The sequence below is a fragment of the Onychostoma macrolepis genome, chromosome 09 (assembly GCF_012432095.1).
Source record: "Onychostoma macrolepis isolate SWU-2019 chromosome 09, ASM1243209v1, whole genome shotgun sequence".
NCBI lineage: Eukaryota > Metazoa > Chordata > Actinopteri > Cypriniformes > Cyprinidae > Onychostoma > Onychostoma macrolepis.
The window spans coordinates 13,579,527-13,591,402 of NC_081163.1; the positions used below are offsets into that span (position 1 = coordinate 13,579,527).

At 36.4% G+C, this 11,876-nt stretch overlaps 1 long non-coding RNA gene across 1 annotated transcript; it reads right to left on the reverse strand.

Annotated features, from left to right (window-relative positions):
- Positions 1-8,768: 8,768 nt before the first annotated feature.
- LOC131547458 (uncharacterized) lies at positions 8,769-11,041 on the reverse strand. The gene is made up of 3 exons (XR_009272939.1): positions 10,717-11,041; positions 10,056-10,186; positions 8,769-9,952 (listed from the first exon to the last, which is right to left on the reverse strand). It is a non-coding gene; the product is annotated as an uncharacterized LOC131547458 (long non-coding RNA).
- Between the last annotated feature and the right edge of the window lie 835 nt (positions 11,042-11,876).

An 11,876-nucleotide genomic window follows, 5' to 3' on the forward strand; every position in this document is an offset into this window, starting at 1 on the left:
GTTTGACTCTGTCTCTGTCTAGCCCCTGCTGTTCTGCCTTGCCGGCATTTGGCCCTGTATTGTCTGACTGTTCTAAATACAAGCTGCAAATGATCCAAACGCTTCTGACTCCTCACAACAACTGCATTCTTACAAATCTGGTTGATGTTGATCTCCCCACAGTTCTCAACACAGGCATTGTTAGGTTCTCCAGAGCACCAGTTGGTGTAATCATATGTAGAGCCATCACTCCACACCCAATGTCCTTCCTAAAAAGTGGAGAGAGTAATTGTAAAGAGTGCACTACTGTACTCAGACTGCAGTAGCTATAAATTCACATTTGGAGAGGTCAAACCAAACTATCTTCATTAAAAACGTATCCAAATGTTTAAAGAAGAAATTTCATTCTAAACAAATAAGTCTCATCATTAGTACCAACCCAACAACGTGTGGTAGAAGGCAACAGACTCGTTTTCTGCTTTATTGTGCACAGATGCGAGATTTGCATCCAGACTTTGGCAGTTTCTCTAAAGAGACACATTGTTATTGACAGTATAAAATCTAATCTTTTTAGCATAAAGCATTCAAAACAAAATCATTTTCAAACAAATTCTAGCCTGATTGGTTAATTATTCAGTATTAGTTTTCTGTATTATTTTAAGAAAAGGAAATTTTACTTGAAAAATGTTTAAAAATAGTAAAAATTACCTTGTAACTAACACATTACCTCTGCTGTGATCCAGTTAGCCGACTGAGGGAAGAACTTGTAGCATCGGACTCCAAAATTTGTCCATCCATAGGGGCATTTTTCAACTATATCAACTGCATCCAGTACATAAATGTTAGGGCTCTTGTAATATTCTATTATTATTCTATCTATAACAGTACGCAACCGTGACCGTTATATAATAATTAAAAAGAAAACAGACAGAATAGAAAAAGAATAGAGCAAGCTAGTGTTAGAGGCCTTTTCTGCTTTTGTTAATTGTATAATAAATAAAAAGAATAAAGAATACAAATACAAATAGAATACAAAAGATTAGAAAGGCTAGTGTTAGTTTTTTTTTTTTTAAAGAATAGAATTAGAGAGTGCTAGAGTTAGAGGGTCAAATAAAGATGGAAGAGATGTGTTTTTAGCCGTTTCTTGAAGATGGCTAAGGACTCAGCTGCTGGGATTGAGTTGGGCAGGTCGTTCCACCAGGAGGGAACATTTCATTTAAAAGTCCATGAAAGTGATTTTGTGCCTCTCTGGGATGGCACAATAAAGCGACGTTCACTTGCAGAATGTAAGCTTCTAGAGGCACATAAGTCTAAAGTAATGAATTTAAGTAAAGTGGTGCAGAGCCAGTGATGGTTTTGTAGGCACACATGAATGCCTTGAATTTTATGCGAGCAGCTATTGGTAGCCAGTGCAAATTGATAAACAGAGGTGTGACGTGCATTCTTTTTGGCTCATTAAAAATTAATCTTGCTGCCGCGTTCTGGGTTAATTGTAAAGTGTTTGATAGAACTGGCTGGAAGACCTGTCAAGAGAGCATTGCAAGAGTCCAGTCTGGACAGAACAAGAGCTTGAACAAGGAGTTGTGAAGCATGTTCAGACAGAAAGGGCCTGATCTTCTTGATGTTGAATAAAGCAAATCTGCAGGACTGGGCAGTTTTAGCAATGTGGTCTGAGAAAGTCAGCTGATCATTAATCATAACTTGAAGGTTTCTGGCTGTTTTTTGAAGGAGTGATGGTTGATGTGTCTTAACTGGATGGTGAAATTCTGATGAAACAATGGGTTTGCTGGAACCACAAGCAGTTCTGTCTTGGCAAGGTTGAGTTGAAGGTGATGGTCCTTCATCCAGCAAGAAATGTCTGTTAGACAAGCTGAGATGTTTACTTGACGATAATGTCAATACAAATTCCTATTTGTATAAAGTGTGTTTTTAAATAACCTCTTTCTTCCCTGTATGTATGTGTGTGTATATATATATATATATATATATATATATTAGTATAAATGAAATGCCACATTTATGTATTAAAGAAATAGTTCACCTCAAAAAAGAAAGTCATACCGCTTTAGAACAACACAAGTGTGAGTAAATAACGCCTGAATTTTCATTTTTGGGAGAATTACCCCTTTAACAAACTATTTAAAAAATGGATGGTATGTCTGGAATTGAACCCAGGTCCCAGAAATGTTGCCAAAGAATAAATTATTTTTTACATTAGGTTGGTATTCTATTTTCCTGTAAGCTTAAGGCAAATTATCTCTCTGATGAAAAACATGTTATTAAAGGTGGAAGTGGAGGATGGGAATAACATTGGTAAGACAGCAAAAGCACAACAAATTTTAATGTAAACTCACACTCTTAAAAAAATCTACTGTGTGGAAATTATTATACTGTATTCCATATAGCTATATTAGGCTTACACACGAACTGGATACATAAATAATGAAAAATTATTGGCCTACTGTAAATATCAAAAATATATAATCTAAAAAGAACTCTGTTCGGAGGTGTGGTGTGTACAACAACAGAAAACAGATCTGAGAAAAGGCGTTCACAGGAAAACCGGCAAACCAACAAAACTTTATTTATTCAAGCAGCGATCCATGACAGTCATTGATAATGGATATAATATTGTTTGTAAATTCAACATTTAAAGACACTTTAAATGTTTAAATAAATGGCTGCACACAAAGTTTGGATGACTAAAAATTTGAATATTGCAAAGGCTTAAAGATCATATGAATGCAGTTTGTGCTTTTTGCACTACAAAAACTCGCCAACAACGTGCCATTGCCATGGGTTAAAATGGCAATATGTGCCATTGCTGTTCGATTTGACTAGTAGCTGACTATTTAAGTTATTGGTAACTCAATGAAGCCAATAACAGTGTGTGTATATATATATATATATATATATATATATATATATAGTGACCAAATACAGGTGCGAGAGCTGGACAAAATTCAAATATATTGCCAGTCTCACCCAGGATCCATTAGAAGGAAGTGTTTTGATTAATTAGTGTCTTTCATTCCTTTTTTATTCATATTAGTCAGTGTAAACATTTAAACTTAAAATATGGTATTGTCATTTTTTGGTGTCGTTAAATAGATAGAACCCAGTATGGCACCAGTCTAACATTTGCCTGCTGACACTGCTTCAAAAGGCCCCCTGCAATCCTTAGAGGACACAAGGAGACAAAGACACTGTCTGTGTAATTCCTCAAAGAAGTGACTTTTGTTTGTTATCTTTACTGTCATTTTAAAAATGTTATTGCACATTTTGCATATTTCATTCCACATGCACAATGCAAGACAGAGAACATATCAGCATTGTGAGGCACACCACACTGACATACAAAAAAGCAAGATTTGAAATGTAATGGACTCATCATGACTATAACAAAGGTATAAATCAGGACACAATCAAGAATTGAAAGCAAACTTTGAAATATTCTCAGAAAATGTAACGAAGGGTTTACATTTCTTCCATTTACATTTGTAAATTTACCCACCAAAATTACCAGGTTCAGTCAGAAACAGGGAATTCAATAATGTTATTAAAAACAGGGTATTTTCTAAAACCAAAGGTTAAATATTATTATTCACTGAAAGCTAATTGAAAATATCCACCAGAAATTTAAGGTAAAATCACAGCAGTAAAAAGGGTCTTCGAAAGCTCCAAGAAATAAAAAACAAATTGAAATCTCTTTTGTAAAAATTCACCAGTGAATATATTCTGTACAAGATTTTTTAACAAGTCTCTTTAACCTTTTGCAACAGGGTATGTTAGAGTGGGAAAGAAACCTCAACATCACTAAAGCACTGTAGCACTGAAAATCACGCAGATGGGAGTTTTACTTACTCAAACATGTTCTGAGGGCAGAAAGGAAAATGATTGGTTCACAGATTCAACCAATGAAATTGAAGCAGAGGCGGGGTCAGGAAATTTGAACGTGCCTGTGTGTGGAGGAGGGAATACATCAGACAGATACGTTACTGGCGCTTCGTGGGAGGCATTTATAACAAGGTAAGTGAATTTACCATGTATTTTAATGAAAAAAAAAAAAAAAAAAACCCATCTCAAACCTTTAGTGAGATAATTAGCGAACAAAGATGCACAGAACAAATACATTTTCATTAGACTGCTTCATCAGTCGATCGCACCAAAGCTGCTAATGAGGTAACTGGAGTAAAACATGCTTTTCCAATGCTACCGCGCTATCTGTGAAACCGATATGAGCGACAACATAACTAGTTCAAATCTCCATGACATTTCATCAGTCAGTTAGCATTAGCATTAGCATTAGTACTGCTCTCAGGGCAGAAGTACTCAATATTCATATTACTGTTCTTTTTACTGAACTATGCACTGTTCTCAGGGCAGGAGTACTCAATGTTCATATTATTTTTACTGAACTATGTGCTGCTCTCAGGGCAGGAGTACTCAATGTTCATATTAGTGTTATTTTTATTGAACTATGCGCTGCTCTTGGGGCAGGAGTACTCAATATTCATATTACTGTTCTTTTTAATGAACTATGCGCTGCTCTTGGGGCAGGAGTACTCAATATTCATATTACTGTTCTTTTTACTGAACTATGCGCTGCTCTTGGGGCAGGAGTACTCAATATTCATATTACTGTTCTTTTTACTGAACTATGTGCTGCTCTTGGGGCAGGAGTACTCAATAGGTCCCTATTACTGTTATTTTTACTGAACTATGTGCTGCTCTCAGGGCAGGAGTACTCAATAGGTCCCTATTACTGTTCTTTTTACTGAACTATGTGCTGCTCTCAGGGCAGGAGTACTCAATAGGTCCCAATTACTGTTCTTTTACTGAACTATGTGCTGCTCTCAGGGCAGGAGTACTCAGTAGGTCCCTATTACTGTTCTTTTACTGAACTATGTGCTGCTCTCAGGGCAGGAGTACTCAGTAGGTCCCTATTACTGTTCTTTTACTGAACTATGCGCTGCTCTAGGGCAGGAGTATTCAATAGGTCCCTATTACTGTTCTTTTACTGAACTATTTGCTGCTCTCAGGGCAGGACTACTTAATATTCATATTCCTGTTATTTTTACTGAACTATGTGCTGCTCTCAGGGCAGGAGTACTCAGTATTAATATCACTGTTATTTTTACTGAACTATGTGCTGCTCTCAGGGCAGGAGTACTTAATATTCATATTATTTTTACTGAACTATGTGCTGCTCTCAGGGCAGGAGTACTCCATATTCATATTATTATTACTGAACTATGTGCTGCTCTCAGGGCAGGAGTACTCAATAGGTCCCTATTACTGTTCTTTTACTGAACTATGTGCTGCTCTCAGGGCAGGAGTACTCAATAGGTCCCCATTACTGTTCTTTTACTGAACTATGTGCTGCTCTCGGGCAGGAGTACTCAGTAGGTCCCCATTACTGTTCTTTTACTGAACTATGTGCTGCTCTCGGGCAGGAGTACTCAATAGGTCCCTATTACTGTTCTTTTACTGAACTATGTGCTGCTCTCGGGCAGGAGTACTCAATAGGTCCCTATTACTGTTCTTTTACTGAACTATGTGCTGCTCTCAGGGCAGGAGTACTCAATAGGTCCCAATTACTGTTCTTTTACTGAACTATGTGCTGCTCTCAGGGCAGGAGTACTCAGTAGGTCCCTATTACTGTTCTTTTACTGAACTATGCTGCTCTCAGGGCAGGAGTACTCAATAGGTCCCTATTACTGTTCTTTTACTGAACTATGCGCTGCTCTAGGGCAGGAGTACTCAATATTCCCTATTACTGTTCTTTTACTGAACTATTTGCTGCTCTCAGGGCAGGAGTACTTAATATTCATATTCCTGTTATTTTTACTGAACTATGTGCTGCTCTCAGGGCAGGAGTACTCAGTATTAATATCACTGTTATTTTTACTGAACTATGTGCTGCTCTCAGGGCAGGAGTACTTAATATTCATATTATTTTTACTGAACTATGTGCTGCTCTCAGGGCAGGAGTACTCCATATTCATATTATTATTACTGAACTATGTGCTGCTCTCAGGGCAGGAGTACTCAATAGGTCCCTATTACTGTTCTTTTACTGAACTATGTGCTGCTCTCAGGGCAGGAGTACTCAATAGGTCCCCATTACTGTTCTTTTACTGAACTATGTGCTGCTCTCGGGCAGGAGTACTCAGTAGGTCCCCATTACTGTTCTTTTACTGAACTATGTGCTGCTCTCGGGCAGGAGTACTCAATAGGTCCCTATTACTGTTCTTTTACTGAACTATGTGCTGCTCTCGGGCAGGAGTACTCAATAGGTCCCTATTACTGTTCTTTTACTGAACTATGTGCTGCTCTTGGGGCAGGAGTACTCAATAGGTCCCCATTACTGTTCTTTTACTGAACTATGTGCTGCTCTCAGGGCAGGAGTACTCAGTAGGTCCCCATTACTGTTCTTTTACTGAACTATGTGCTGCTCTCAGGGCAGGAGTATTCAATAGGTCCCCATTACTGTTCTTTTACTGAACTATGTGCTGCTCTCAGGGCAGGAGTACTCAATAGGTCCCTATTACTGTTCTTTTACTGAACCATGTGCTGCTCTTGGGGCAGGAGTACTCAATAGGTCCCTATTACTGTTCTTTTACTGAACTATTTGCTGCTCTCAGGGCAGGACTACTTAATATTCATATTCCTGTTATTTTTACTGAACTATGTGCTGCTCTCAGGGCAGGAGTACTTAATATTAATATTATTTTTACTGAACTATGTGCTGCTCTCAGGGCAGGAGTACTCCATATTCATATTATTATTACTGAACTATGTGCTGCTCTCAGGGCAGGAGTACTCAATAGGTCCCCATTACTGTTCTTTTACTGAACTATGTGCTGCTCTCAGGGCAGGAGTACTCAATAGGTCCCTATTACTGTTCTTTTACTGAACTATGTGCTGCTCTTGGGGCAGGAGTACTCAATAGGTCCCCATTACTGTTCTTTTTACTGAACTATGTGCTGCTCTCAGGGCAGGAGTACTCAGTAGGTCCCCATTACTGTTCTTTTTACTGAACTATGTGCTGCTCTCAGGGCAGGAATACTCAATAGGTCCCCATTACTGTTCTTTTACTGAACTATGTGCTGCTCTCAGGGCAGGAGTACTCAATAGGTCCCCATTACTGTTCTTTTACTGAACTATTTGCTGCTCTCAGGGCAGGAGTACTCAATAGGTCCCTATTACTGTTCTTTTACTGAACTATGTGCTGCTCTCAGGGCAGGACTACTTAATATTCATATTCCTGTTATTTTTACTGAACTATGTGCTGCTCTCAGGGCAGGAGTACTCAGTATTAATATCACTGTTATTTTTACTGAACTATGTGCTGCTCTCAGGGCAGGAGTACTGCATATTCATATTATTTTTACTGAACTATGTGCTGCTCTCGGGCAGGAGTACTGCATATTCATATTATTATTACTGAACTATGTGCTGCTCTCAGGGCAGGAGTACTCAATAGGTCCCCATTACTGTTCTTTTACTGAACTATGTGCTGCTCTCAGGGCAGGAATACTCAATAGGTCCCCATTACTGTTCTTTTACTGAACTATGTGCTGCTCTCAGGGCAGGAGTACTCAATAGGTCCCTATTACTGTTCTTTTACTGAACTATGTGCTGCTCTTGGGGCAGGAGTACTCAATAGGTCCCCATTACTGTTCTTTTTACTGAACTATGTGCTGCTCTCAGGGCAGGAGTACTCAGTAGGTCCCTATTACTGTTCTTTTTACTGAACTATGCGCTGCTCTTGGGGCAGGAGTATTCAATAGGTCCCTATTACTGTTCTTTTTACTGAACTATGCGCTGCTCTTGGGGCAGGAGTACTCAATAGGTCCCTATTACTGTTCTTTTTACTGAACTATGTGCTGTTCTTGGGGCAGGAGTACTCAATAGGTCCCTATTACTGTTATTTTTACTGAACTGTGTGCTGCTCTCAGGGCAGGAGTATTCAACATTCATATTATTTTTACTGAACTATGCGCTGCTCTCAGGGCAGGAGTACTCAATAGGTCAGTGTTACTGTTATTTAGTATACTATGTGCCATCCTCTATGATCTAACCATTGTTCATTCTTTTAGACAACACATTATATCAAGCATGAAGAACATTCAGTAAACATGGCTGTTAGCTCCCTGGCCATTCTTGACTGTTGTAAAACTGAAGCAAGTTGTCCCATAATATACATTGTATTCTACACTGCGTAGATATATATATATATATATATATATATATATATATATTCATTTTTTTTTATGTAGTATTGATATTTTGGCATAACCTTCCTGTTTATTTTTACTAGTTTTAGTCTAGTAAATGTATGCATATTTTTAAGGGTATTCAATTTATTTATTTTTTTTAAATTATTACTTTTATAAATCGGTAGACAATTACTGTATTATTGATTGAACTTTTATTTTATTCTTCAGTTACCTGGACGAGCTGGCAGAAATTCGACAAATCAAAGGAGCTACCACTGAAGAGGCATCTGATGCTGCCGAGTCCAAAATGGTGCAAAAATGGAGATGTATTAAAAATGGTGTATGTTTGGTTCCACCTGATAAAAGCACATAATAGCCAGATTTGGATGGTAATTGGTTCTCATGGGGACGTAAGCGATTTTCAGCATTTACAGGGGTTAGTCTGTGATTTTATTGCCATTCAAATCCAGAATGTCAGTGTTTTTCTCCCACCATCCCTGTAAAAATCCCTGGCCGAATTAATAAAGTCATGTGGTAATTTAATTGCTGTCCGAATCCACATCTAGAAATAGATTCAAAACTAACTGTTTAAATCCTTTTTGACCACCGTTTAACATGATATACTAACTGTTGTACTTTGCATGCATATTACTGAAAAAAAATACTGAAATGCTATAAAGTATTTACAAGAACAATATTTAATAAATGCTCCACCACAACAATTGAGTGCTGTTAAGAACAAAAAGACAAGAAAGCATGTAAACATTTGAAATGGGTCATTATTATGGCAGTAACAGGTATACAATACAACTTTAAAATATGTATAGCCCTACAAGTACATACATAAAAATGTAAACCAAGCAGCTTTGTTTACCTCATATAAATAAGAGGTTGCAACGCATTTCTGCTAATCTCCACATTTTTAAATGACACCCATTATTTTGAGAGATAAAATTTAAAAAAACTATTTAAACTATAGTGGGTCTATTTTCCTATTTTTAAACCAGAGATTTAAATAAATAATGAATAGTATATTACATTTAAATTTATTTATTATTCCAAGCATATGCCATTTTATTTATTTATAGCAGACAACCATGCGATTGGCCATGTCAGCAGTGCATTTCTAGGTTCATATGATCACACATCTTGCTTCTCCACTGTGAAAAAAAGCATCAAATCCATGAGTAAATACATTTTTACATATGTTCACATGAGAAACAATTACCATCTGATAGGTCTTCTGTCACAGAGTTGACTTGTGTTATTTTTGTGAGTTGACTTGTGTTAAATGTGATTGCAAAAGATCCCAGTGTCAATCTACAGTATGTGCAACCACTTAGTGTTCTCATAGTCTATTGCAGTTGCGCTTGTAATGTAAAAAATAGCCAAAATAGTTAGTTATTTTCTTTTTCTCCATGCTGTTAATGTTGTTTAATTCAATGTCAATTCAATTGTTTGTGTAAGAACAAAATAAAATAAATTTTGATTGAAAATAATCAGTTTACAGGTCCAATATTACAATAAAATAATCAAGTATAATTATGACTTCTTTCCATTTTTATACAATTACAAACAAATCCAGAGAATTAAATGCATGTATAATCCACAGGAACATTTCACAACAAAAAGTTAGAGCAGGTGTATCATTAAGCTGCTGTAGTTTGAATGTGCTCCCTTTAAACCAGGCCATAGGTTGACTTGCCAGATATCTTCTCAAAGTCTCCAGACATGTTTGCAACTTCTTCCTGCATTTGAAATGCATAAAGAATCTGGTTTCAATTTACACTGATAGTCATGAAAAAAAAAGAATTTAATTAAAAAAATTAATTTAAAACAAATGTATTTTACCTGAAGGGTTTAGTTTAGGATATTGAATCATGAACATCCTTATTTTCATATATTTCCTGGACCACTTTATTTTGTGGAGCAAACTTGCATACCAGGAAAATTACATTACTGACCAGCTCACTTCACAGCATCTGAAATGTAGCAATGTAAACAAACATAATTACTAGTAAAATCATAAGATCAAAGATAAAAATCAGATTTTCAACTTCCTCAAATGTGACAATTTCTTAAATGACACGTAATACATCCTTAAACCCTGCCATTCCTAGAGCCTACTATACTCAGTTCGGCCTCAGCTACAACTACAGTGATTGAGGGCAGATTAGAGTAGACGTTTGAGGGACAGCCGATGAAGTCCATAGGCTGGCATTATGCAGACAAACCTAACAGGTAATTGCTAACAGGAAGTGAGATTGGAGTTTCTGACACTCACTTCAGCACAGCAGTTCAGAATCAATTCTTACTTTTAGGAGACAAAACTTTATTTGTCATGAAATTTGATCTTTAAACTTTTGCAGACCTTTTACATTTACAAACAGCTATTTTACAATGCATGAAAAGTAATATTTGGGGGAAAAAATAATATGGGCACTTCAAATATCAACAAGATTCTCAACTAAATCTAGAGGAATTTACAAAGAAAGTCTAGAGATTCCCTTACTCCAAGTATGGACCAATGATGGCTTCTGCTTTTTCAAGAATGTTATTCTGCAAAGAGAAGAAAAACTACATGAAACAGTCACAGTCAATGACAGGTTTGTTGTCATTATAAGCATGTGAAAACGTAAATTAATAAAAAAAATGTAGTTGAATCTACAGTGCATTTGTGAGTTCTCCAGGACTATAGACAGAAACAATTATGAATAATATACAGAAAACAGATACTTTATATGCGTGTAGTTACCAGTGCATATTGAATAAGATAACAAATATACAGTACACTTTAGTTTTTGGTAAACCATCTGCACTTCATTGCAATAGTTCTACCATACTACTCTCTATACATCTACTAAGAAATACTACTAGAAAACATAGAGCTTATAACATGGAAAAAGTACCCTAGCAAAAGTCAATAAAGTTGTACAAATATGAATTGTAATAGAAACCAATTATTTTTCTTTTTTTTTTTTTAATTTACCTCATCAGGAAGCTGCTGATGCAAAGGGAATATGGCCCAGATATTTTTTTCTTCCCAATTCTGGTCTTTCTGTCCTGAAATATATATATATATATATATATATATATATATATATATATATATATATATATATATATATATACACATATATATACACAGTATATATAAATTAGTGGTGGGCATAGATTAATTTTTTAATCTAGATTAATCTCACTGTAATCTTGGAATTAATCTAGATTAAAATGGCTCATTTGAATTCTGCCAAGTAGATCAGAATAAGTTCACTACTAGTAGTAAACAACTAGCAGTCATCAAGAATTTAATATTGATAATAACATTGAAGACATTGTATGATTATTCCTTAAAGATAAGGTTTTAATAGTTTTAGTAGTAGTAGCCTTAGCCTATTACGTTCTGCCCAATGTCTTCAAGGGAAACCGAACTTTTATTTTGACTGGTTGCCGTGAATACCTTTACATTTCTGTTTATGTGATATGAGGATAGTTTTTCTCAAATGGAACGCTCGAATGCTCGTGAAGTGACTCTCAGAGCAGTTCTGGAGATGTTGTTCATGTATGTCCTCATTTAGTGAGACGACAGAATATCACCGCAAGCGTCAGGCGCGCTTCTGTACGAGTAGTGAACAAACCCGTGCGTCTGCGCCATACATTAACACAGAGACA